This window comes from Taeniopygia guttata, chromosome 2 (assembly GCF_048771995.1).
Source record: "Taeniopygia guttata chromosome 2, bTaeGut7.mat, whole genome shotgun sequence".
NCBI lineage: Eukaryota > Metazoa > Chordata > Aves > Passeriformes > Estrildidae > Taeniopygia > Taeniopygia guttata.
In genome coordinates this window covers 32,558,166-32,585,265 of record NC_133026.1, presented here as the reverse complement: position 1 = coordinate 32,585,265, position 27,100 = coordinate 32,558,166, and the positions used below count along the sequence as shown (strand labels likewise).

General features: G+C 40.0%; 1 protein-coding gene across 4 annotated transcripts in view; it reads right to left on the bottom strand.

Annotated features, from left to right (window-relative positions):
- Positions 1-23,899, bottom strand: part of PALS2 (protein associated with LIN7 2, MAGUK p55 family member) — a 59,564-nt gene extending 35,665 nt beyond the window's left edge. Inside the window, exon 1 of one of the 4 annotated variants that reach the window (XM_030264854.4) lies at positions 23,755-23,899. The gene's annotated coding sequence lies outside the window, so the exon portion shown is untranslated. Of the gene's footprint in view, positions 1-23,535; positions 23,559-23,754 lie in introns of those variants that run through there. The other 3 variants (XM_030264855.4, XM_030264859.4, XM_030264857.4) reach the window with 3 other exon arrangements.
- Between the last annotated feature and the right edge of the window lie 3,201 nt (positions 23,900-27,100).

Below are 27,100 nucleotides of genomic sequence, written 5' to 3'. Positions count from 1 at the left end.
TAAAAGCCTCAAGCAAAACTCAGCAGGAACACACTGGTCTGCTGTGTACATGCACCGAACAATTTATCCCTCCTGTACATATGACCCCACATTCAGGGAAACTAGTTTGTCATTTGAACCCCATTTCAAAAAGGGAAAAGGGGCAAAGAGATGTTAATTGATCTCCATGGGAAGCAGCATGCATCCTGAGGCATGGGAATACAGAATTCCCATTTCCTAATGCAAAATTTACTAACCAGAATTAAATCCTCCTAATTCCCACAGAGTTCTCCAGACAACCAAAGGATGTTTCAAAGGTTTAATCTACACATCGTACCTTACAATAGTAAGTTCAGATCAAACAGACGTAAAAGATACCCTGATAACTCCTTTCTTCTTGTAATTGTAAGAAAAAGGCAGGTTTTCACCAAGATCTCAGCTGTGATTCTGCTACGAAATTTGATTTTTATTCTTTCTTTCAGTGCCTAATTCTTGTCTACATTAATTCTATGTAGAGGAATGAGGAAGCATACATTTAAATAAATTTTCCAGATTTGCAGACAGAAGAAAAATGTGTCACTCACTGGGGAAAATTAAAGCTTTGCAGATTGAATATCTTGCACAATTTTTTTTAGCTCAGCTTCATTTTATTAGTCTCCAAGCTTACAAAATAACAGGAATGAAAAGAAAATTATGTATACTATATTTAAATAAACATGCATATTTATTTCCACATGGCCTACTCATCTGGATAGAAATTTATAATAAATACCTCAAGGACTACTAGAGAGGCAGGTACTCCACACAAAGTCTAGAAAGTTTGAATAAAATCTTGTCACATACATAAACTTCAGAAATAGTTTCTTGTGTGATTTAAAACCTTTTCAAGAGGGATATATTGAAGTTTCACAAGACACACAATAAGCTCAGACAAAAGAAGATCAATTTTTAACTTTGCCAGCCCTTAACCAATAACAACTCTGTAACTTTTCCCCATTTGTGTTTAAGGTTTTTAAATAATGATCATTATGCTTAACTAAAAGGCAAAGGAAAAAAAAAGTTACTTTGTCTTGGCCATATCTCTCCCCAGTCACAAATGTTCTAGACTGCACAAAAACTGCATTTTTGGCAGTCTAGAACGGAGAAATGGAGTACCTATGAACAAGTTAACATTCTGAGAATATTTCACAAGTTCCTGCACAAACAGGCTATTGACCAAGAATATATGAAAGACTGACAAAACTGTCTCACTACTGCTAGAGTAAGTTTCAGAAGCCTTAATTTCAGATAAAAGTCTCTGGGGAAGCACTATGCAGTGAGCACATACAACATAATGTTTGTTATGCTTTCACAGCCAGCAGCTGCATGCACTGAGCAGGATCACTCTCAGCAAGAGCTCCAGAGCAGCAAGTGCTACAGGAGTAGTGGAGCTCTGCAGCTCTGTCCCACACTCCCCTACAAATCAGTCACCTACTCCACACACGCTACTGACTGCAGCAGGGTGCACTGACACTCGGACTTCAAACACTCTCCCACACACCTTGCACCTTCTATTTGACAGACACTGCCAAGCAGGCTGCCCTGGACAGCCAACCTTAACTCAGACATTCCTGAGCAGCATTCCATTGCAACATCGCTCAGGCACCTCTTCTAAACAGGACCCCTTCCTCAGGCAGCAAACACAGCACACCTTGTCTAAAAAGACAGTAAGACTGATTAATGAAGAAGGCTGTTGTTTGCAGCATGAACACTTTACTGACTGCAGAATCACATATGGTAATGAATTTTTAAAGGAAGAAGGAAACGTCTAATTGATAAGAATGAATGTTCCTCTGGATATTCACATTCTGCCCACTGAATTTCTGCACATTGAAAAGATATAACATAAGTGCTTAGAAAAGTTTATTAATTTTTTTACTTCATTTTCTCCAAGTCTACTGGCAAGCATAGATGGAGCTATTTTAACGTATCTATAAATAGAAGCTCAAGCAGTCCCTACTCTTATCGAACCTGGCTCAACTATGTATTTCATGTCCATTTTTCATGACTGTGAAGGTCACAAAAGCTATAGGGAAGAGCCAACAACCCTTTCCCAGCTTGAACAGACATACTTCTTTCAGGCTGAGAAGACTTTCTAAAAAAAGACGAAGTACAAATTTTCTGATGAACAGATGGACCTCACAGCTGCATCTTTTGGAAAAAATAAAAGCACTATTTAAAAGTAATCTCAGCAAAGATAAAAAGGGAACAAAATATCAAACATCAAAACCAGCAGAATTAAAAGCTTAAGTCTTATTTAAATACATATATCATGACCAACAACAAGATATTGAGGACAGATACATTAAAATCTAGTTTTAAGGAAATTACATCAGACTTCTCTTTCTTAAAGGATTGCCAAGAAAAATATTTCATAATGTATAAAGGCAATTAACTTCTACAAAGGCAATTAACTTCATGCTCACTAACTAAGCTTGATGCTTTGAAGATAAGCCTATATAACTGCTAAGTATTACTAAGTTTTCTGACCTTTTTTAATTAGAGGAAGAATGATGCAAGTTTCAGGCACAGAAATTATTACCTGAGGAAGGACACACATGCACACAACAGACAAGAATACAGAAAAAAATCTTCAAGCACCATACAGCACAAACCAGAGCATGTACAAGCAAGTCAACTAGAAGTTTTTTAAAAGGCTGAATTATGAAATTTTTTTTCTGTTTTTACTTTTTATCTACGCATATTAGGAAAGCATAGATTGATGTCACTTAAAGACTACTATACTTTAAATTAATACTAGGACATGCCCCAGGAGAAATTTCAATTTTGGTTAGTTCTTGAACTACCTTAGTAGTTCAAGTACTGGAGAATATATTTGAACAGATTTTTAAAACAATGCAAAACATACAGTGGATAGGCAGTCTAAGAGACTACTTTGTACTCAAAAGTTATAGGAGAAATTCAATAAAGTTTCAGAATGTATCCTGCACTCCACTCAAGCTGTACAACAGGCTGAGCTTATTGCACACATCCATCATTCTCCCTGGTACTTTGCAAAGCATGTCTTTGGTGTGGATGAAGAAACTTGCATTCTCTGCAGAACCTCTAGTAATTAATGCCAGTTTTTATGAAGTCTAAAATGCCAGCAAAAGAGATACAGCAACCTAAGTACAGCTTTTGAAGTATTGCTTTCTCTAATGTGCTCTCTTCCAAATGAATCAAAAGCTTTGTATCTGCATTTCTGCCACAGTACTCAGTATTATTTATCTGTTGCAGTACGACAGAGCTGGAAGAAAGCAGGACTGAAAAAATGCTAACATAAGTAAAGATGACAGTTATATAGCAAGGAAGAAGTCATGTGTAACAAACAAACAAACAAACCCAAACAAATGTAAGAATCAGTTTACTGTACCACTTTTCTTGGTGAAACACTTGAGGGGAAGCCATGCAGAACCATCTATCATTTTATCCCATTCACAAATTCAGCCTAAGGGCAGCTGGAAATCAATTAAGATTTCTTCCTCAATTAGATCTCTTCTTCACACAGGTAAAAAAATTAGACCTGAAGATAAAATAATGAACATCCTTCCAAAGGGATAGCAGACTTCCACACCAAAGACATGCTTTCATCTTGTTGCTGGCCTCCAGTCAACACTGTCATAGTGGATAAGGCAAGCTGCATGTTGCACTCCACTTCTGACACCAGGCATCCCAGCAGCAACTGGTCCAAGCTCGGCCATCAGCAACTTTTTCCAGCCATTTGCACTTTGATCCAGGAACACTGGATTTTTTCAAAGAAAGCTAAAATTCACAAGGCTTGTAATGTACTCTACTGTCAGTGTAAATGAAATGGTTCAGAACATTAGCTACAGAGCTGTTTTGTAGTGTACTTTGTGTACATCTACAAAAAAGACAAGGTACTTTAAATAAACAAAATTAGATACTCCACTGTGTAACAAAGTAAACAACACTGCACCTCCAGAGATCTGTGATGAATCTTATTACCAGAGATGATGTTGGTTTCACTACAGTTTGCATCCCAGGGGTATCTGCATCCTTGTGTCTGAAGGCACCTGATCACTCAACAGAGTACCAGCAGGATATCATTAAAAATATTCCAGTCTTCAGATATCAGGGCATTTCCTTAGTCTTGGTTAATAGGAACTCTAGATTAAACAATTCTTTCTGCTCCCTGTTCTTAATGCCTTTTTTTTTTTTTTTTAACATCTAGAAAACAATGTCTCAGTTTTCATTACTGTAACATAAAGATGGCAATTTTCTGTCCTTCAGAAGATTTCTCCCCTCCTGTATCAACTGGGAAAGAAGCAAGCCTGCCATAACTGTCCTGTACCTCTTCTAGTCTGCACCTTTTTTCAATATAGACAGTCAGAAGTGTGGAAAATATATCGGATGAGAGTCTTGTGAGTGCCTTGCAGAACACCATTAATACTTCCCTCTCTAGTGATAGGGAGAGATAATGAGATCTATTTTAACCTTCTTACACAGTTACGTCATACTGTCAGCTCAATCTACTGATCTGTCACAAAACAGTACAAAGGTACACTTTAAACATCACTCTCCTTCAAAATTAAAAACTGTAACTGAACAAAATGTCCTCTTTCTTCAGTGAAAATACTACATATATATTTTGTCCCACTGCTGTTACTCTAGGTTTCAAATTAATTTTTGGCACTTTGTTTTTGATCCACTTTTGCTTTAGTGAAAATGCTTACACAAGGAAATGCACCAGAAACCACATATCATTCAGATACTACTGTTGCTTTTAACACTACTTCGTTTTGCAGCTTCAAGCGTAGGAGACACTGAGGAATTCTGACAAATACAAATTTTATAATTAAGAGTTTTGATATCAAGCGAAGTAAGAGCGTCATAATACATTCTCAGAGTTACTTTGTAACAACAGCAGAATGCTTTTTTAAATGAAAGCACCCAAACTCAGCACTTTCAAAATTTGATTCTCCATTATGATGCAGCCACTTAAAAAAATGCACCACTGCCCTTTTACCAGTCACACCCATATGTTAACATTTCATGCATGCACTGTTTCAGGCCTCTACTACTGTGAAGTATTTATTGAATTATCCCTTCCAAACTAATGCACTGGAGTATTTAAATTAGAGCTGTATCAGTGCAGGTGTAAAAATATTTTTGAGGTTCCACTATGGATGCTACACAAGCATTTGAAAATCGCTCAATAAAATTATATGCAGAAAATGGAAATGCAAGACAGCTTTTTGGAGCACAAAATAAGTTAAAGCACTTTAGAAAATATTTAGACTATGTCAACATATTCTTTAATAAAAAATAAAAAAGATATTTAACTACACTTATTATTATATCTATCCCATTTTTCTATCAAAAGGAAAAGACCCACCATGAAACGTTTCCATAGGGAAGTGTTCACTTAATTTCACTCAATTTTCTGCTGCATCCCATCCCAGCCTGAAGACAAAAAATTTAGAGCAGGAGCAAATCTGAAAACAGGAGTCAATCTGAAAATTTGTAACATTTGAATGAAATTATCTCTGTCCCAGGACCTCAGTTTTCAATTTTACATGATCACCTAGTACATTTTCCAAAACTTTCACTTGAAGTTCATCCCTAAACTCTAATGCTTCCACTTCCACTAAACTAATCTCTCTCATGCACACACCACTATTTCTGCCCAAACACACTTATTAGGAAGCAGTAAAAGCAATTCACTAAATTAATGATGTTCTAGTTCAGGGTGACTTGCAACAGAAAAACAAAACAAAAAAGCTTACTTCTCTACCTTTGTCATATGACACAGTTCTTGCTTATTTTAAGGACACAGATAAAGCTCTACCCACAAAGAAAATTTCCAAAACACAGCTGGAATGTTAGTAGTGATGTAGTGCATAGAAAATGGCTTTTTCAAATTTGTTTGCCAAATAACACAGCTTATCTTTCTAAATAGTGAAAATACTACATAAAACTTCTGTTTTAATAAAGAAATGGCAAAACATGGCATGTTAAAGGCTTACTTGACCTTCAGGAATGCTCAAAATACATCTCTGTCACTCCCCTAGTGAAGAGACTCCATTCTAAACCTTTCTTTCAATTCAGTGCAGTCAAGATTTACACAATTGCCTATTCATTACCCTCAATAGTGCTATTCCTTTAGTCCTTTGAAGGCTACGTTCAAGAACCCTGGAAAAGGAATAAAAAGATCAGCTTGACACTTGTATTTTGAAGGGAATTGAAAAACTTCACAGAGTAAGTCACACTGCCCTTAGTCATATATGTTTTACCTCCTGGACTACTTCCCCACATTATGTTATCAGGATTTATCATGATTGCAAATGTTTAATGAAAAGTGGAAAACCTAATTTCAATTTAAGAATATCTAGGCACAGTAACATCAGGAAAAATTTATTTCTGCTGGTCTTGGGGCAGCTTGGATTAGGAACGACATGTTTTTAAGGAAACTGCCACTTCAAATGCTCTCTTTGAATGTTTGCCACCTTCACTTTAAAGTCAATTTCCAAGTTACTGCTGGAAACCCTGAATTCTGTGTTGTATAAGGTGGGCACAGGCAGTCAAACACCAAAAGGTGCATACTGACATGTTTGAAATTTTCTACTCCATTTCCTCTGAATACCAACTTGGGTTTCATTAAGTTTTGCTAAAAACTTCTGAATTTTCAGTCACATAGCCCACCACTCCAACTGAAGCAAAACCAAAGAGCTTCTAAATAAATTTTGCATATTTTTCAGTTCAAATGGTTTGGTTTGGTTTTGTCTAGGTTTTTTTGGGGGGTGGGGGCAGGGATTGGTTGGTTGCTTTTTTTTAGGTTTCTTTTTTTTTTTTTTCAAAAGAAGTACTGGCAAATGCAAAGACAGCTGAACTTTTCTTCTTGAACAGTTCGCACCACTGGCAAAACTCAGTGAAGAATAATATCTGTCAAGGCTTTTCATCATTTTCTGAGACAGGCAAATTGCTGTAAATCTGAAAGATTTGAAATTACAACTTTTACTATATGACATCATCTCTTTTATAATGGCTTCTCTTGTAAAAATAAGACCATGATGGAACCTGGCTTTTTGACTGCATCTGAGCCATGAGAAAGCCTACAGAGGGGAAAAAAAAAAAAGTTGTAAGATAATGCCTTTCTCGACTTCAAACTGCAATTGCTGTTTCTTAAAAGCAGTTCATACACAGACTCATACACTAACTCTCTTCAAATCTCTTTATGCTGAGACAATAAAAGCCACATTATCTTAGTTTTCACTGAAGTCCTTTGCTCTGTTGCTTCCCACACTTCTTAGGGGTCTCAGAGAAAGGGGTTGGGAGAAGAGGGGCGGGTACTAATACAAACAAGTACTAGTACAACCCTTGTTTGGTTTTGACTATAGAACCTCTCAGATCTGCACAAATTTTAAGGCCCAGTCACCTGGGTAGAAGCAGCCAGAACCACTTCTAAAGCCATTGACAGAAAAGGAGAGGATTCCCAAAATAGCCTATTGAGGTCCTCCCATATACAATCAGAGGTTAAAGGATCATGAGTCTCTCTCTCCAGTCTTGGAATTTCACTGCAATAGATAAATAATAATTCCATGTTACAGCTTTTCCCCAAAAAGGTTTTATGAAGTCCCAGGTCCTGACCTGGAAAAAAGTAATTGCTTTGCCAGCCACCTTCAGCATGGCAGTTGAGAGGACTGTCTCATCACACCAAATGAGTTCTCAGTCCCATCCACAGCTGTTTCTGCTTATCTTACTCCCCACTGAATTCCTCTTTCCCTGAAGAGCACTGGACCTGAGAACAATATAAAAAGAGAGCAATGTAAACTCCAACGGATAAATTGGTTCTTTGGACACAACTCATTTTAAGATTGTAGAATAATTTAACATGAAATTACCTTCAAGTTCCCAAGAAAACTTGAAAGGGCTAAGATGTCTTTTTACATAACCTTTTGGGGGTTACAAGGTCAAAACCACATTGTTGCCAGTACTTATGAATGTCATTAAAAAAAAAAAAATAACCAAGTCCTATCTCAGGAGACAGGTTATACAGTACACAAGGTAGTAAGAAATAGATGGAGTAGTCATTGTCTACAACAAACTTGGCCCCATTCTTCTTCAGGATTTTGAAAGGTCTGAAACAACATAGTCCAGGAATGCATTTTCAGAAGTATAAATTACTATTTGCAGAAAGGAAACCAACCTGTTTACTTATTTTTTTCAAATATTCATCTCTATTCTTTCACTTTTCACTACACATTTCTTGAAGACATGCCCCACACCCAAATGGAATTTTGATTCTGGTTCAACTTGTCAGAAACCCTGTCTATTAACAAAGCCCCCAGAAGACCTGCAAACATTCCACTTGTCATGTGGTAGAAGAAAAGTCTTAGACTTGTGACAGAATCTGTTGACTATCTCTACTCAAAGAGCAGCTGATACTTTTAAGCAGCCCAGGCTTGCACTGCCCTAAGTCAACAGATCCTGATTCCTCAGGTACATCCATCCTAAGAGTCAGCTACACATGTGTGCGAAGTTGAAAAGACTGCTGGACTGCAAGGACACATGCTGGATTTTAACTTGCTTTTTGGTCCAGTCAGGAAGGGAAAAGCTTGAAGAAACAGATCTAATAAAGTAAACCACAGGCGGGTAGACTCCCAAACACCTGTCCTTGGACAGATCCAGTGGCACACTAAAAAAGGCACCAGCCTAGCAGCCCGGTAAGCACTTACTGGATTGCTCATAGAGCCTACTGGCTTTAGTTTGCACATTAAAAGATCCTTTAGAAACATCAGATCATTGTGTCAAAACCTCCTTTGGAATACTGTTTGTAACAAACCTCAGCAGTACCAACACCATATTGCTTGGAAAGGGACCTTTCAATCTTCATTAATATCATTTCCATAAATCAAGCTTATTGATGGCACTGGGTATTCCTCTACAGTAACCTGCCATAGTTATAGCAATCCCATTTGATCCTGTAAGAAGGAATTTGTGTTCAATGACTGAAGCATTAGAAACATGAAAGAAGCTTTCTCAGCTGCAGAAAATCTGGCAGAGATTCTGTTTTTCCAAAGACAGCGTCAGGATTTAAATACCACATCACTTCTCAGCGTAAGTTTTCAGACCGAGACAAGCCAACTTTCACACAGAAGGAATCAACACTTGTTTTTTAATACCAGAGAGACTGCTTTGAATGAGCTCCTGCCAGTAGTTCAAAAAAGAAGCCAAGTCTCTGTATTGAAAAAATCTTTTCACAAATTAATTACCATGCCTCTGTCCAGAACAATGGACATCAAGAGCTATGAAGGATAAAGATTCAATCAGGCATGCATTACGTTGGCTCAACATAGTATTAAACTATGGCTGAAAGGGTAAAGAATTAAATAGTCTCATGATAATTTTTTGATACACACTCTAAGTACTTGAAATTCACTATACAGTTACAAAAATTTCACATGTGCTCAAAACTGTGATCTTCCTGTTCTTAATAAATGAATTGTTAGCATGTCAAACAAGTTAAAACAGAGGACACCAAGAAGACCTGCAATTTCCTGGTCTCGTGTGCCAACCAGAAACTTAAACATGAACAAAAAACACATTCTCATCCATGCTAAATACCAGCAGAATACTGAAGAACCCTTCCCCTACAGGATTTTTTCCAAAGACTTAAGTGTTCATTAGTTTTCTTAATTCTGTAAATAAAGTCCATCACTCTGCAGGCAGTTCTTATTCCAGAGAGATACCCCGAACCTGAACAGGTATCTTTTTGTGAGAAAGGAACACTTACACAGTACTTCATGAGAACACATCAGATGTGCTCTGGAAGACTATCTTAAGTTCAAGACTTAATAAAATGAATAAATCAGTATAGTAACTCTACCAGTCTTGCTCTTCAGTTCTGGGGCTTTTCAAGAACAGGTGGATACAGATTTTTCTGTATGACAGATACAGAAAAAAAATGCAAAGACTGATGAAATGAGAAGTTTATAGCACAGCACAAATCTCCTTCATGCAGCAGAGCTGCAAGACTCCACCATAAATTTGAAGCATGGAAATATCACTGCAACTGCATCCCAGTCATTCTTGCTTCACCAAACGTTTTTACTTGAATCTACTGTGCTAACAGCAGAGCAAAGCCACACAATACAGTGTCCTATGACTTTCAAGATTCCATACAAGACACATATATAACACAACAGCATCCCAAACATCTTCACAGACACAGCACTTCCAACACTATGTACAAATAATCCTCTATAAAAACTCGCTGACTTTAATCCTCTGAAGACGTTTGTTGGATTATATTTCAGAAGGGGTAGAAAACATATTTCATTGAGTTTAATCACCACCAAGATGCAAAATTCAAGATCATCTTAGTGTCAGATTCTCTCTCATGGGTTTTTTGCAGCCATCATACCAGCCATCAGAACAAAGACCTGTGCACATACCCCAACATCAGAGTTCAAATCATTTAGCTGAATACCCTACCATACACAGACAAGTTGGCCATCTCTCCAACACAGACATACAAGTAAAATTTTGTTTGAGAGCTAAAAGTCCTGAACACCTATTTAATAGTGAATTATTTGAAAATTTATCAAATAAAAGGGAAAAAATGGCTGGAAAGTAGGCAACACATTAAAATGAACTTAGAAAAACAAGATACAGCAAATGGAGTAGCTCAGTAGGAAAAACAAAAAAATCTGAAATGTCTCATATATTCCAGTTAATGGCCTAGGAAATCACACCTATCTGCCATTTTTGTACACAGTCTAGCACCACCACATGGTGCTTACACCATGCTGGAAGGGATAGTGTTTAAATGGAACTGTCACCTGCTCCACCTGTCTTCATGTACACCTCTGCCTGGAAGATGACACGATGCTTCTTCGCTGACATGAAAGAGGGGAGGTTCCCAATGCTGAGTCCCTCACTGTGCCCCTCTTTCAGCCTGCTGCCTTTAAAAAAGTTTGTTAGACAATATTCCAGAGAAGTAGAATTTGCAAAAATATTACTGAAAATAATTTAAGTGTAAGTTTAGCTGCAAGTAGGTAACCAGCCCCAGTGAATTCCAAGTAAAGGCATCAGTTAAAGTTGGTTTGGAAATTATGTCAAAAAAAAAAGAATAAAAAGGAAGTGACCTACTTGAATGGAAAGACTCATTCAGAGGTTTATATGTTCAGATCCCCGCAAAACAGGCTGACAAGAGGTATTTGCATATATTTCCTTAAGTACCACTGTGAAATGCCACACAGTGTAACCCTTGATTAATCCATTAGGTTCATACAGACTCAAGATTTTCTATCCTTCTATCTATCCTTCTATTCACTGCCTATTTCTGTTCACACAAGAAAGTACTCTTTCTGTTTCCTAAGTATACCCAAATGCTTAATAATCAGAGTAGACACTAAAACCAAAATGGCAGCTCAGCTGCAAAAAAAAAAAGAATGAGTAGCTTGAATAAAAGCAACCTGTGCTATAGACATTCAGAGACCTTTCCAACATGTTAAATTCCAATTTAAAATAGGATGGCCAAGATCTCAAGAGCCTTCTTATGATGCTTCACTTCTTTTGCCTTTCTTCATCCTTTTAATTCACTCAGAAGCTGCCATTGAACTCTAAAAACTACGTAATAGAAGCTTTAGTAGGATTCTAATTTTGGCCACAGATAACTAAGTAGAGCAATTCTAGATAATATTAGCTGAGATTTATGATGCATTCAACATCTTCAGATGCACAAGAGTATTTTTGGGCAGCACTGGGAAAGACAATATTCAATGTACAGCTGGTAAATTTTACTCTTTTTTTCCTATTTCTATACAAGAAGCATATTCATGCTACACTGCCTCAGTTTTTTTTTCCAAAGGATCTATTTCTTCAGCAAGAGAAAACACAAGTCTGGTCAAGCCTCACTTTCAACGTATCAAGACGATCAAGTTATAGCTGGTTTTGAGAGCAGAAAAGTTAGATTAATTTTTGTCACTTCTCTGAGTAAGATGACCTGCCCTCTTGGTGCAAAACTCGGGATAAGAAAGGTCAGTCCATTTTTTCTGCACTCCACATATGTTGTGTTATATCTTTTCATTTCTGTTGCATTATTACTTAACTAAATAAATAAAAAACCTCTCACATAATTGTTTTACCTACCACTATCAAAATCTCTTCTCCAAAGAAGAAAGAGCACCTACGAACGCCTAGATCAAGTTCTTAGTAATGAAACTGTTCTTATTTTTACACACTTCCCAATTACTGTCAAGCCGGAGAGCTTCCACATTCCAGTCAGGCCAAACTAGGAGTTTGTCAATGATTACACTTCCTACTAAAAGATAGTAAGAAAATTACCTTGAAAAAGTATTTTTTAAAAGCTTTCTAGAGAACTGTATTGGGACATTGCTTCATTATTGCCTCTTAACCCACCAAAAGGACTGAACATGAGAACTGTGACTTTTACCAATGAGTGAGAAGATGATAGACTGGAAAGTAAAGGGGAAAGAGCTCTTTATGTCTGTCTGAATCCTTGACACCACATTTACAGCAGGTTGTAGAAACAATTTCTCTAACACTAAACCTTTAGTCTGTATGGAAATCACAGTTTGGATTCTAAGATCTTGTATCAAGCTGATTTCACTTGAAGACACATCTCCAGTTCACTGCTAATACAGGATGATCTATAACACCTGACTTCATTCCTCTTCCTTACATCACAAGACTGAACCTAGAAGCTTTAAAGCAATTGCTCATTGCTGTAAAACTGGAAGTGCTTTCCAAGTGATACCAAATCTAGAAAACTGCTACCTGTACAATGACTGAAGTGAGTGAGGAAAAGATGAGCCAGCTGCTTCAGTTTGTTTCAAATTTTGCATATTGATACAGGACAATGTGAAGGGGGATGTTAGGAAGGATGTTTTTTAATCACAGCAATTGAGACAGTGATGTTTCCTTATTATCTATGCATTTCCACAGATCAGTTGAACATGCTTCCAGGCATAGGATACTATATTGTCAGATTAACTAGAAAGAACATTTCTATTGCTAATTGAGAAGTCTTCCCTTTAGCTTCAGACGACCACCTTTTATCAGAGCACACCGTAAGTTCAAAGGACTCAGTGACCAAACAACCCAAAATTCAAACTATTAGAATGTTCTTCCTTTAATCCCAACACACTTTATCTTTCTGTGTTTATTAAAACCCCACACTAAAGGCAGAAAACTTTTAAAGCCACACCAAGATATTTGCCAAGGCTAGGTCCACCTCATACAAGGTGCCTGTGAAGGAACATGTCACACGGCAGCAGTCAGATTTCTAGGGAGCAGGGAAATATGTAAACAGGCTTACAAGCTCCAGCGTTTGGAGGCTAAACATCTGTTGCTGTTGTTTCACCTGGACACATCATTAGGCAGAATGGAGCCCACCAAAGAACAACCTATGGGTATCCTGGTCAGTCTGACATGCTTCCTAAACTAAAAGATGGGTAATCATTAATCTGCTGCAGACTTGCCACCAGCTCTGTTACCAAAACAAGAACCAGTACTGGTTCAATCTTCACAGAAGGCTACAATGCTGCACATATCACATCTCAGTTATCAAGCACTTCAGTGAAAATCCATTGTCAATTATTTAAAGAAACTAAACAGTAATCCAATCCAAGGATAAGAGTTTCTCATGTTTAATCAAACAGATCTCCAGTACACACTAGCAATTTATGCATAAATACTAGTCCATTAAGAAGTTGAGACCAGTTTTGAAATGGAAGTTTCTTGAATGGTAAAAGCACCCAACACAAATTATATAAACAATCCACAACTTAATTTAATTTAAAAAATCTTCAGGTTAAATGTTAGCCAGATTCTGGGAGATTACCTAGAGAAAATGTCTTGTATGCTTACTTTGTTTTTATGCTTTCCTAGACATTTTATGGATGTTGGGCTTTCTGTTTACAGACAAGTGTTCTTTTTTTTAAGATATATGCATATATATACACCCACACACATCTTAACACACACATATATAAAATACTACATTTTATTAAAAATGTTTACTTTTTCTGTATGTTTCCATATATGTATGCAGTTACATGCATGCACACACACACAAAAAAAATATACGTATTTTTAAAAGACAGAGTGCGACTTCCAATCCATTACTGGTATCAGCCCTGCCCAGTTCAAACGGGTAATATGCTAACATAGAGGACAATCACACCAAACAAGAGAAAGTTTCTGATGCAGGGTCTTTCTTTAGTGCAATATTAGAGAGTAGGAACCTTTTTCTTACAGGTAGCCACACCCACAGCTGCTAGCATGTGCCTGGTATTTCAGGTCATCCTCTTGCATTCATACTGGCTCCTTAATGACTTGCAGAAGAGCAGAGAAAGAAGAAGAGTGGCAAATGTGTAATCTGTTCTCTGCTCAGGGATGGACTTCCTGGAGACCTTCAAATCTCACGCCTTTAGCATTATCAGTCATTCTGCTGTCTTAGTTTTCAATCCCCTCTGCAAGGCTGTAAGATCTTTTTGGAAGCTGCTAATTTGCAGGCCCAGGGCAATTACATAAGATGTTATTTTAGTCGTGAACAAGGCATTAAATTTTGGAATCGGCCGCTGTTGCGCATTAGCACAATGAATTCTTCATTGGTTTTTGGATAATGATGTCTAGGCACTTGGGGACCATATTATGCTTCTTTATGCCTAACTGGAAGCTGAATTTAAGATATCCAGACACTAATTCTTCTGGCCCCAGCTTCTCCTCATCAAGAGACATCCATGTCTTTCTTCTATCTTCTTAAAAATCTGCTCAGAGATAACATTAATGGGAGCTCCTGACAGATTCTGCATGGTTTCAGATGCTGCACTGCATGTTAGAAAAAGGAGACTGGAACTTCAGTCTGACCCAATGACAGTACTTATTATTTGAAAACCTACTGTATTCAATGGGACCCAAGTACTTTCAGGTTTGCAATGGACTTACATGTTACCAAGTTAGGCTGTAGGACTTCATTGACAACACAAGTTACAAGTTTTACCCTTTAACATTGTATTTACCCTTTAACATTACTGCATAATACTCCTGCATGTTGATACCAGATGCCAACCACAGAACAAAAATGACCATCTCTGACAGATATCCTGGCTAGTCCTGTATTCAACACAAACAGGAAGTCATATATTGAGACCTCAAAATACCAAAGAGTTGCTTCTATTTCAAAACAGCACTGTATTATTAGAAGGTTAATTTGCAAATTAATCTCTGTAGTCTTTTCTCATCTACTGCTTAGGTACATTCCTGCTTCTTAAAGTAAGTAAAATCCAAATACAAACAGGTCATTTATATAAATGCATTTGCATCCAATCACGGTTCACAATCATCTATCCAGAGATTTGCCCTTCCTGATGAAGTTCACAAAAAAAAATAGGAAAAACATTTTCCTTACTATCTCCCCTGACTAACTCTGCTCCTCTATTTATTTTACACTAACTGGCTTTCTGTCCAAAGATTTTGTAACAGACATAAAAGTAGTAACTTGCTTCATTCATGAAGCTTACTGCCAAACTATTGGAAATATTTCAAACCCAGAACTCTGGAAATACAGATTTAACAGAAACATTGCTCTAGCTAGACTTGGTTAAATGTCACAGTTGAAAGATTTAGTGTGCTTACTCTCTGCTTATTAAGTAAATATTTCCAGTATTTCCAAATTAACAAACTCTATGACTGAGACTAATTGAATTCAGCATGAGCTGTATGAAGTTGAGGAGCAGAACAGATACCTACCTGAAGGAAATAAAGTTATGGATGAAAAAAAGTTAATGTCATCCTTTCAAATGCCAAGTACTCTTAACCTTCCCAGTCTAGTTACAAGAAAGAATAGTAAGCACTAAAAGTGATCTAAATTTTCAAGTAATTACAGAAAAATAAAACTCAATGTATTAACTCACCCTGGAGGAAAAAACAGAGTAATCTAATTCAAACTAGTCTATGGATGTCCAGAGAGATTACCTCCTGGAAGTACAGTAATTATATTTGTAAAGTAAAATCATTTATGCCTGGGGTAGGGCAGCCCAAGGGATTTTATTTTTTTATTATTATTTGAAATGTGTAAAAACTTTATCGTGACATCCATAGTGAGAAAAGAGCTTTGTGCACAAAAGTACACATTCTGTATAATGGGTTCATCAACAGAGGTAAACAGGTAACTGGTACAACTGTTCACAGATGACATCTGATGTGATACAGACATACAGCTGCACTTTTCATAAAGGGCCCATACAGTCTAAGCTAAGTAGCAGAGTGTTCTGAAACTTATTACACATGCACTTTTTGCCAAATTTATAATTAGACTAATTCTTGCAATTCTAAAGAAAGGATTCTTAATGGTTTTACTGCATGTTCCTCTATACAGGTACCTTACAAATAAAATTACTTTGAAAAACCCAACCAAACATCACATTCTTACAAGCTCAAACTTACCTCAAGTGTCTTAGTTTAACAACTGCAGTTAATAGCAAGACCTAACAGTACCATTCTGACAGCCACACTGTCATATAAAACAATTGTGCTTTTTGGAGAAACAAGGTGTGTGGTCAAACAAGGCCTAACTTAGGTCTTGCCTACGAAAGAGAACTCTACCAGGAGCCAGAAGTTCATGGTTTGAACAGTTAAAGAGAGGCAGAGTCAAACAATATCAGAAACTTGAAATCATCTATGAAGCAGCTATCTCAGAAATTTCAAATTATAACAATGTCCCTTGAGACCTTCCACTGAAGGTCCACCTGCTGAACAGTCCATCCTTCTCTTTTCCATTCCCAGTCATTAGTATCAATGATGTTCTTCCTTCTGAAGGCCCACACTGCATTCCTGAACAGCATGGAATCTGATGCAAGACTGAGAACTGTGTGCTAAACTTGTTAAGAACTACACATTTCTCTCTGCTGCTGTTTAGTTAGTCTGTGCTATTTGCAGAGCTATTTGCCAAGATTTGACACAGTTACATGTGCACGCTACAATTCATAGCTAATAAATTCCATTCAGCAGTAAACCTGCCTGCTTTCAGGTGACAGCACAAAAAGTCTCAGTAGAGAATCTCCCCATCTAATAGACTGTTGGACAGGACAGTCCTTTTTTGACCCAACTACAATAGCAAGATTCCTATCTGAATCAAGTTTTGGCAACAGCAGATTTACTTTATTTTTTTACGAATTTAGCCATTTACTTGTGAAGAAACACCAGCTTATCTATCAGCGTACTCGGCGAAGCACGCAGCCATCCATCCGCACGACAGGATCTGGCTTCTGTCACTCAGCGGGCGGCGGCCCCGAGCCCAGCCCAGCGCCGCTGCCCCGGCGTGGCCACTGGAGGGCGCGCTTGAGCCACCTTTCCGCGCCGGCCCGGCGCGTTCGGGCTCCGCGCTCCAACTTGGGAATCATTAAACACAAAATCCTTTTCTGCCCCTTTTTAACAACAGCCAAAGCCTCTTACGTTCTCACCAGTGTACACACCAGTTACCCTCCCATTCCAATAGCACGATTTCTAACAATGTCTGGATCCCTAAGACTTACCCGTTGGGAGCCAGTGGTGTGTGTGCAGCAGGCACAAAGACGGATGGATGGATGGATTTTTTTCTTATCGAGTGATGTGGCAAACTCAAGAGACAATTCATCTCTTTGGTGCTCCCATACCCCTTTCTCTTTGTGTATTTATAGCCTGTCCTCAAAACTGCCCAAACGTTTCTCCCCTCCAGCAACAAGAACATGAAACAGATGTGAGGGCTCCCAACCACCAGTCGGAGCAATTCAAGCACAGTCATTACTGCCCCGTGACCAGGTAATGTTACAGAAGTGCTGATTAAAACCCAGCAACATAAGTTACCAGTTTATCTTGCTTCCCAAAGCACAATGACTTAAAGGTAGTGCGTCCATTTGGTCCCTCTTGTGACAAGACACTTGTGGGATTATCGCAGACCTAGTGATGGACAACCCCTCTCACACAACAGGCTTATGCCAAAGTTGAATTTTATCTATGCAGCAAGTGAGCTGCCCCACATAAAGCTATGAAAGAATAAAACAAAATTCACAGAACCAAAACCAAGTGTTTCACTTGATAAATAAGCCTCAGTTGAACACTGCTTTAAATACCACACATAGCAATGCACACTCAGAGTTTGTCCTCAGGGAAGATCATGTAAGACAAATACCAACTGCAACAAGCTCCTGGAAGTTGTTAGAATACTACAAAGATTAAATCCGTAAAAAGGGGCTTCACAGGTCAAAAGTGACTGAATCAAGCACTGCTCATTCCATTTTGCTGTTCCATACCAAACGTAGTGTAAGCAGCAGAGCCGTGCCAGTAGATCTGAGAAGAGAGACTGTCTGCCTGACTTGAATTCAGATGACTGAATGCCCTACTGTCACACACTCCATGAACATCAAGTTTCACTTAACAACTTCTCCCTGCTTGCATGTTCTTTACCAAAGAATGCGTAAACTGAACTTTCAGTTGTTAATTACAGCTCCTTCTAATAATCTGAAGAATGCATGAGAAGCTGTAAGCAGCAGTATGACTACAGCAAAATTAATAATGCTCAAGTCATTTCTGTGCAGCAACCCTGTCCTTTGCTACAGCAAAACTCACAGTACAATAAGCCAGAATAGCTTGGAAAGGAGAAATTAAGTTTTCTCTCACTTCATTTGCTAGAATATAGTCTGTCTTCCCAGTTTGAGAACTTCTGTTACATAAGCAGATTCATCTTGCCAAAAAGATATAAACTTCAACAGAGGATCAGGAAAGGAATGGGATGGAATTTTAATAAGATATGTAAGGGCTGACTTACCAATTGGCCCACTGACTTGTTAAAAAATAAATCAACATGACATAAAAAGATGTTGACATGTTTTACATGCAAAACCTCTGACATGATCCCTGCAGTCAGATCTCTGAACAATTAATAAATGAATATGGAATAAAATATGCTTAAAAAATGTATAATGGAATGGAATAACACAGTCAGAATGGCTGATACACCTTTCTTTTATTCTCCTGCTGATTTACTTGACGGCTCCCCTAACTTGTGTTACTAATCTTAAGAAAAAACTTTACCCAATCTTTTTAACCTCAGTCTATTTACCCTCAATGTACTTTCCTCCATCCAGTGTTTGGATATTTTAAAAGGTATCACTTAAACTTTTCATTAATGCATATTTGACCAGTGGGTGGAGATAATTAGAAAATTAAACCCAAACTATTTGAGTAGTCACTCTTACTACAGAAGCAATATTTGAATGCCTCAACTCCTTCAATAAGAGGCTTAAGTAAACTATCTTAAAATAAAAATTTAAACTTTTCCCTACATACTAGTTTTCATTATTTCAATAGTATCTTGATAAAATGTTTGCAATAAATGTAAAGGTTTAAGCTTATTTCCAATCAACAACTGTCTCCACCTACTGGAAAAGTGAATTTAACTGAAACAGTAATTTCATCCTTTGGGATTTGTGTAAGCAGAAGCTGCAAGAGGAGCAATGTTTTTGTGTAAAATACAAAGAATTTGTGTGTGTGTCATGTGTCATCATGTTTTGTGTCCCCCTCCCCAAAAAACAAGTTTATAGAAACCACTGTCACTCTCTGCAGTAAGTATGGATTTCACCGAGTCCCTGCTCTCAAACACTTCCTTGTCAGAATGCAAAACTAGTCAATAATCTTAAAAAACATGTATAGGCAATTTATTAAATAACATTTGTTGTTAGTAAACCTGAGATGTCATCTGATTTCAGTATCTTTCTAATTCCCACCATGGTTTCATGAGACCTGGACACTAGAATGAGTTATTTAAATAACTGATGTGTAAAACCCATGGAATGGTCGCTAATATGAAACACTGTATGAAGCACCTTTTTCTTTTAAGGCACAGACCTTGAAAATAATTAAAACATGATAAGACTAGACAACATCCCATTTTTCAATTCTTATTGTTATTATTTAACAAAGGTTGTGTAATTACTCTAACTTCAAAGACTCTAATTAACCCAAAATAGGAAAGTAAATGTTTACATATGGAAGAACCCCTGCACTAACCTTTCTTTCTATCTTTTTTTCGGTCTCTATTATTCTTGTAAGAGTGACATCAGCCAAAATTACATAATTCAGGTGTGCTTTATTCTGAAAAAAAGCAATTCTAAGCCACAGGATAGCACATTGCCATCACCATGCTTTCTTGCACTACAGTATTGCTGTAGTATAAGTGAGATCCAGCTGCAGGTGCTTACAATGACCATGGAATCATACAAGCCCTCTAACAGTGGCCAGCACATCTGTATTCCAGCCTGTCTCTCGCATGTCACACCCAACTAAACTCCCTCTTCTCCAGCACCCTATATGAGCTTCTTCTCTTGTGAGGGACAGTAAAACCGCTTTTCCCTCTCACAGACTTGCTCTTAACCCTGCCATCATATTCTGTCATATTTCCACACAAATAAATCCAGTAGTGTCTTTACACCTCCAGTTGCGGGATGCTTCTAAAAACTCAGGTTTTTACCACATGTGCAAGGCCAGCCCTTCCAGGTTTTATCCATTTTTAGTTTAAGCACAGAACACGACAGAGAATTTTATTTTAACATATGTGAGCTTTTCATCCTTTCAGATCTTGAGAATGTTATTCCTTCCACATCTGCATGGAGATCCCAAGTGCATACCTGTCTCTTGAGCAAAAAGAAATTCCTCCCACTTCTTCAGCATGAGAAAAGATTCACTGATCAGTGTCCTGCACAGAGGATCAAAGGGCACTCACAAGCATGGGACATGCAATGAGAACTTTAAATCACCCAACAGAAAGTATGGGTTTAAAGCAGGACACTGAACTTATAGAAAATGGCATTCAAATTACAATTTCTACAAACAAATACATTTAGAATAACACAAGAATTCAGAGACTGAGTCACTGTACACACTCATACTAAAGAGTCTTTTGCTTGACATTTTGGTACTGTAAAGTTTTCTGCAGATCACTGACCTCTGTTTCTGCACATAGAAATACCAAACACATGGACTCAACAGCAAGCTGGATCTTGGTGTTGACCGAAGATACCCAGTGTTTAAGGACAATGTCCTGATCACATCCTTAACAACTTAAAATCAAGTCAAATTATTTGATCGATTACTTGGTTTTCCTGCTTTTACTATGGTTAAATATCAACTAAAAATGCCAAAACTAGTAAGTCATACTGCCAAGATTTCTGTTCCTTTCCACCTCCCTGAGGTTTACAAAACCTTTCCCTTCCCTTTTTGTACTAAAAAATAAAGAAGAAAATAAAGATCAGATTAAAATTCTATGCTCTAAATAAGAAATGTCCTAAAAGTCAGGGTTCTTGCAGATATTCATCCTATTAGCGTTTCTTAAAACTCTTTTGTATTATTCAGGCATATTTTCATTACTTCCTTTCTTATTTTTCTTTTATTAAAAAAAAAAAAAAAGAAACATCACGATTTAATATCTTCCACTATTTTTTAAAGAAAAAAAGGGCACAAGAAAGAGGTAGTTCAAAAAAAGTCCAATTGCACCTATGATGCAACAGCTTTTCAATCATGTTAGAGACTTAAGACTATGCAGTTGGCCCACTAATAGAGCAGCAGAACAGATACCATTCCACCGAGCTAGTACAGTACATTTGTCAATAATTTCCATATTAATTAGTTCTCAACAAGACAAGCTGAAAGAGCAGTGATCCATAATATCTAAAACATATGTAAGCACCCTGAATTCAAGGAAGCTGAATAGACACCCTTTTGGTTAGATGTCAAAGATTCCATTAAAAAAAAAAAAAAAACCACAAAAAAATCCAAAACCTAAAAAACAAGATAAAAGCCTAGCAGTGCTACCAGTGTTGTGATACTGTACCTGGGTACTGCAGATTTTTCACAGCAACATAGATCTCAGGGAATCTATCTAGTGCAATACCTTGAGAACAAAATAAGGACACGAGATTATGAATTCCAAGCATTTCAAGGGAGGGAAGAGGAAACTAAAGATTTTTCTGAAGGGTAGTCATTTAAAAATCCCATTTAAATGAGCTCAAACTAGACTCCAATTGTCAGCACTTTATCCAAATGAGAATTTTCTCTATGTCCTGAGGAAGAATTTTTTGGCAGATGTTATATGGTTCGGTCAAAGTGTTAAAAGCCAACCACCTCAGCAGAAATAAAAGGAAACATTATGATGCTAGTGTCAACCCAACCAGTTTAACAGACACTATCTGTTCAGAAGCAGCATACTAAGATTTCAAAGCCTCCTTTAGTCCGACATCTATTTATAGGTGCCCAGTCTCTGTACAATTTCTCACAGCCTCTCCTTTTCTCAAAGCCAAGTGGGAGAAGTTTAATGGATATAATCTTGGGCCTTGCACTGCAAGATGGCCAGAAGATCTGCAACTCTCCTCCAGCAAACCCATGTGCAGGGAGAGCAGGTCAGGAGAGGAAACTGGTCAAACACACACAGGAGCCAAATACACAGGACAAACCTTCTCCCCCTGTTTTAGGAACACACACATTCTTCCTCAGCCAGCAAGTTGACAGCAACGAACCGCATCAGAGCTTCAACAAAATATACCAGTCTGCTTCCTCCTCAACACCAAGCAACAGCCTAAGCCAGCTGCCTTTCAAGCCAAGACAGAAGCTATCCAAGCCAGCTTTGACCCCTGGACAGCAGCAATGTCATCCAAGCACTTTCCCACTTACAACACTACTATTGCACATTGCACCTTCCTCAAAGAAACTCAGGGGCTGCTGGCTTTTCTGCCGTGCAGCCTCTACCACCCAGCACCCATGCACGTTTTTATAAAGCACTGATCCAGGTCGGCTCTCCTTCATCTCCACCAGATGTAACATCGCAGGAAGGGTTCAGATATTTTCCTGCATACGGAGCACAACGCCACAGGCTGAAGTCTGGTCCAAGCTCCGCACATCCAGCCCTGCTGCCTCCTCTCCTACAGCTACATCCACTTGCCTGTAGTACTCGCACAACGACCGAGGAGATGACAGCACTGCTGGAAACTCCTGCCCACCTTGTCACAACCACATTTTCGCCCCTTTCCCCAGTCAGAGGCAGACGGAAGGGGAGGGCTGACTTCCTCAGGTAGAAAATAGGCAACGAAAGGCCGGGGCAGAGATCAGGAGAGGAAGAATCACCCCAAAGGGAGCGGAGATAATCCCCGAGAGGCGAGGCTGCGGCGGAGCATAAACGCGGAGGGAGGGTCAGCGAACTGGGGGGATAATCCGGCAAAGGGGGAAGATAATCCCCTCGGAGGGGGGAGGTGGAGGATCCCGGAGAGGGAGGGGCGGGAAACCTGATAATCTCCAGGAGGAGAGAAAATACCGGGAAAGGGGGTGGAGGGATAAGGGGGTGGGCGGGTGGATGATCCGGAGCGGCAGATGAAGCGCGAGTCTCGCAGGGACGCATCCGGAGGCGGGAGGAGGAGGGTTAATCCCCGCTCCAGGGGCAAAATCCCTCTGCCCGGACTCGGCGCTGCCATGTTCCTCCTCTGCAGGCCCGCCCGGCCCCGCTACCTGCGGACGGCTCTTCCCGCCTCACGCCAAACGCACACGCGGCGCCTCCGCTCCCACCGCCGGCTCGAGGGGCTCGGCCGGGATGGCTGCGGGACCCCGCCTCCCACCACCATTTCCCCGCCGGCTGGGAGGGACGGGAGAAGCGAGGAGCCGGGCGGGCGAACCCTCCCTCCTCCCCCTCCCCGCGCACGCGACCTCCCTGCCGGTACGGGAACTCACCGGCCGGCACCGACTCCCGCTGCTCCCCGTCCCCTCCTCCCTCAGCGGGCGCCGCCCGGCCCCATGGGCGATCCCGGGCGCGCGGGGCTGCCGGAGGCACGGCGCGAGCCGGAGGTGCCGCCGCTCTGCGCCCGCCTCGGCGCGCGCCGCCGGCGTGGCTGTGGCACGCGCTCCCGCCGCCGCTCCTCGGCCCCGCCCACCCCCGGCGAGCGCGCGCGCGCGCGCGCGGCCTCCGCGGCAGTGGCGCGCGAGCGCCTCCCCCGCACCCGCCCGGAGGGAGCGCGCGCGCCTTTGCCTCAGCCGCCCGCTCCGTGAGAGTGAGAGCGTGAGTGCGTGTGACTGATAGTGACAGTGTGAGTGTGAGTGACAGTGTGAGTGTGAGTGACAGTGTGAGTGTGAGTGACAGTGTGAGTGTGAGTGACAGTGTGAGGGGCCGAGAGGGGTCGGCGGGTGTGACAGAGCGAGTGTGTGGGAGTGCGCGTGACTGCGCGTGTCACAGCGCGTGCAAGCGCGCGCGTGCGCGCGTGTGTGCGGGGCGGCGGTGGGGGTGGCGCGGGGCCGTGTGGGGACACGCGCGTGTTCGTGTCACAGCCCGCGTCTGTGAGGGCCGCCGTGGGTGTTGAGCCAGCGAGGAGGGAGCGAGCGTGCCCGTGTGCGAGCGTGCCCCGCTCCTCTCGCCGTGTCCCCGCCGGCGCTCCCGGACGGGATTCGGGCTCCCCCGGTTCGTGTCCGGGACCCGGTCCCGTGTCCCGCGAGGGGACACGTGGCGCTGCCTGCTCAGTCGCGGAGCGCGAGAAATGCTAGCAGGGAAGTCACACATTTCAGAGGGGAAAGGGAAAGTGGGGAGTTTCCCCTGATGCCAATAACCTGCAAGACCACTTAAATGGAAATAATGCTGGGAAAGTGATTTCCCCACACTTCTGGTCACTATTTAAATATTTCGTTTGTTTTGAGCAATGATTACAGAGCAGCTCTCGCTTTTTGTTTCAAGGGAGGCTCTCACCTCTGGATGCTCGTGGACTTAGGGAAATTTGGGGTGTGTACGGTCACTCCTGCATGCAGAATTAATGCTAACTAAAACTGTATTTTTTTTGGTTTTCACCTAAGGGTAAAATTTGCTCCAGAAACGAAATGCTCATATCCAAAACAATCTGTCATTCCTCAACTTGTTTTCATTCACTTATTTCTCCTCATACCGACTTTCCTGGAAATTTTTGAATCCGAGCATACACTTTATTGCAATCTGTATAATTATGCTGTTTTAAGAATACCTGGTAGCCTGGTGTGACATAAGGTAAACCTTCATAACAAGCTGTCTGCAATTCACACTGGCTTTTTCTTTGGGACCCATTGAGGAAAAGGAAAAGCCAGAGCTATGAGGGGGCAGAGTTCTAACATAAAATCCGCTAGTTACCCATTTTCACCTTAATGGGTTCAGATCCTGCTTTCCTACCAGATAATGGCTAAACTGATATCTATGCCACCACCAACATCAAAAAAAGCAGCTGATATTTATGATCGGCATAATTGCAGAAACTGTGGAACAGCAGCCAGCAGGTGAAAAACCTCTCTCAGATTGTCCAATAAAATTGCATCAAGTAAATGAGATCCTGTGCACTTCATCTTAGGAAAACAGTGTGTAAAATTCCTTTAGGAATTATTTTTTTTACTTACTCTTCAAATTACAGTAGCTACCCTGTGCTGAGAGCTTCATAGTCATGTGGAATTATACATCCCCAGGTCGAAAGAGCTTACAGCCCTCCTGCAATTTCTCAGTAAAAAGTCCAAATTGAACATATTTTTGGTAAATTGCTTCACAAACAGTTACCTTTTCCTTGTTAAACTGAAAGGAAACTTAAAATGGCATGAGGGATTCTAAGCAACATAATGACCTATATCACCCTTTTGGTGTTTGAACCCCTGCAGCTATGATGGAAAAACTGACAGGCATAAAAAACCCTCGCTCCCCAGAAAAATAACTTTAGGTCATTTTCTCTCCTTTGACTGTAATTTATTTTTTGGTGATGTTCTAATTGAACCAGAGCCACAAAAACACATAAATGCCATCTCATCCTGTATTTCACAACTCTACATCTTGTTGACTTCTTCTCTCACAGTTTCTGTATTTGTGAAAACTGAACATTATTCTATTAAGGAGAAAGCAATTTATGCTGACATCTTTCATGGTATCCTGACTTTACCTTCATGGCCAGTGAAAGAAAATTACTTCACTGCAAAACTTAGAGGTTCCTTATTACAGTTCAGCTCAGAGTTTGAATCCAAACCTGTGCAATACAAGAGCCTGTTTTTGGCTGCAACAGAAGTATGTAAACACAAAGTACTTTGGTTGCTCCATAGTCTTTTGAGCATCTTCCATTCTGGCCTCTGCAGCTGCTATTCGGCTATTAAAGCCCTTTAGGGAATGTGTCCCAAATGCTCACACACCATTTTTTGCCCACTATTTAATCCATTTGATCTATTAGGGTCAAGGAAGAAATAGAGATGTATTGTTTTAGAGAAGAACTTAGAAATTGATGTTTACCCTGTGTCAGGAATTATCGTATCCTTTGAGATTTTTGCTACTTACATTTGCATGCTTCTCATCGCAGAAATCCCACGTACAAGGATGGTCCTTAGGACCCTGCTGGTGCTGTTCAGTCTGAGAGCTTTGAACCATTCCTGCAGTGCAAAAACGACCTTAAATATCTTTTGTCTATTTAATGGGCAATTACTGCATTTCAGCCAAGCCTCACCCTGTTCCCAGTTTGTGGCAGAGAAGACAGGACCTGGCCAGGGCTGACTTATGTCCCAGCAATTTCTGGCTAGTGATCATGGGCAGCCAGGCATAGGTTAGAAGAGTGCCAAAACCGAGTTTCTTTATGCCAGGGATTATCTCAGTCTCTGTCTAGCCACAGGATTCAGATAGCGTATGGGAGGGCAGCCCCAGCCCTTGACACTTTTGAGCTGATTGATTCGCATTCACTGGAATTGGAGTTTATGACTCCTCAGAGCTTTGAACTCAGCCTTTGATGATACAGATATCACTTGAGCACTTTTGATATTAAATCTTCTGCTCCTTTCTTTAAAACTGCTGGGACTAGGGTGGCTAACATTCTGACTATTCTCTGCTGATGCTACAAGCAACAATGTAGAGATCTTCCTCCGGGGTCTTCTGGTTTTGCTAGTGCTCTTACCCTGATGTTAGAGGAGTTAGAGGAGCAGACATTCCAGTATTCAGAATGTGGAAAGGAGGATGTGGTTTTCAGTCCCGTTATAGTTCTGGATTGTACCCATGGAAAACAAGACCTGTAATCACCACAGCACTGCCACAATAGTGGAGTGGTTA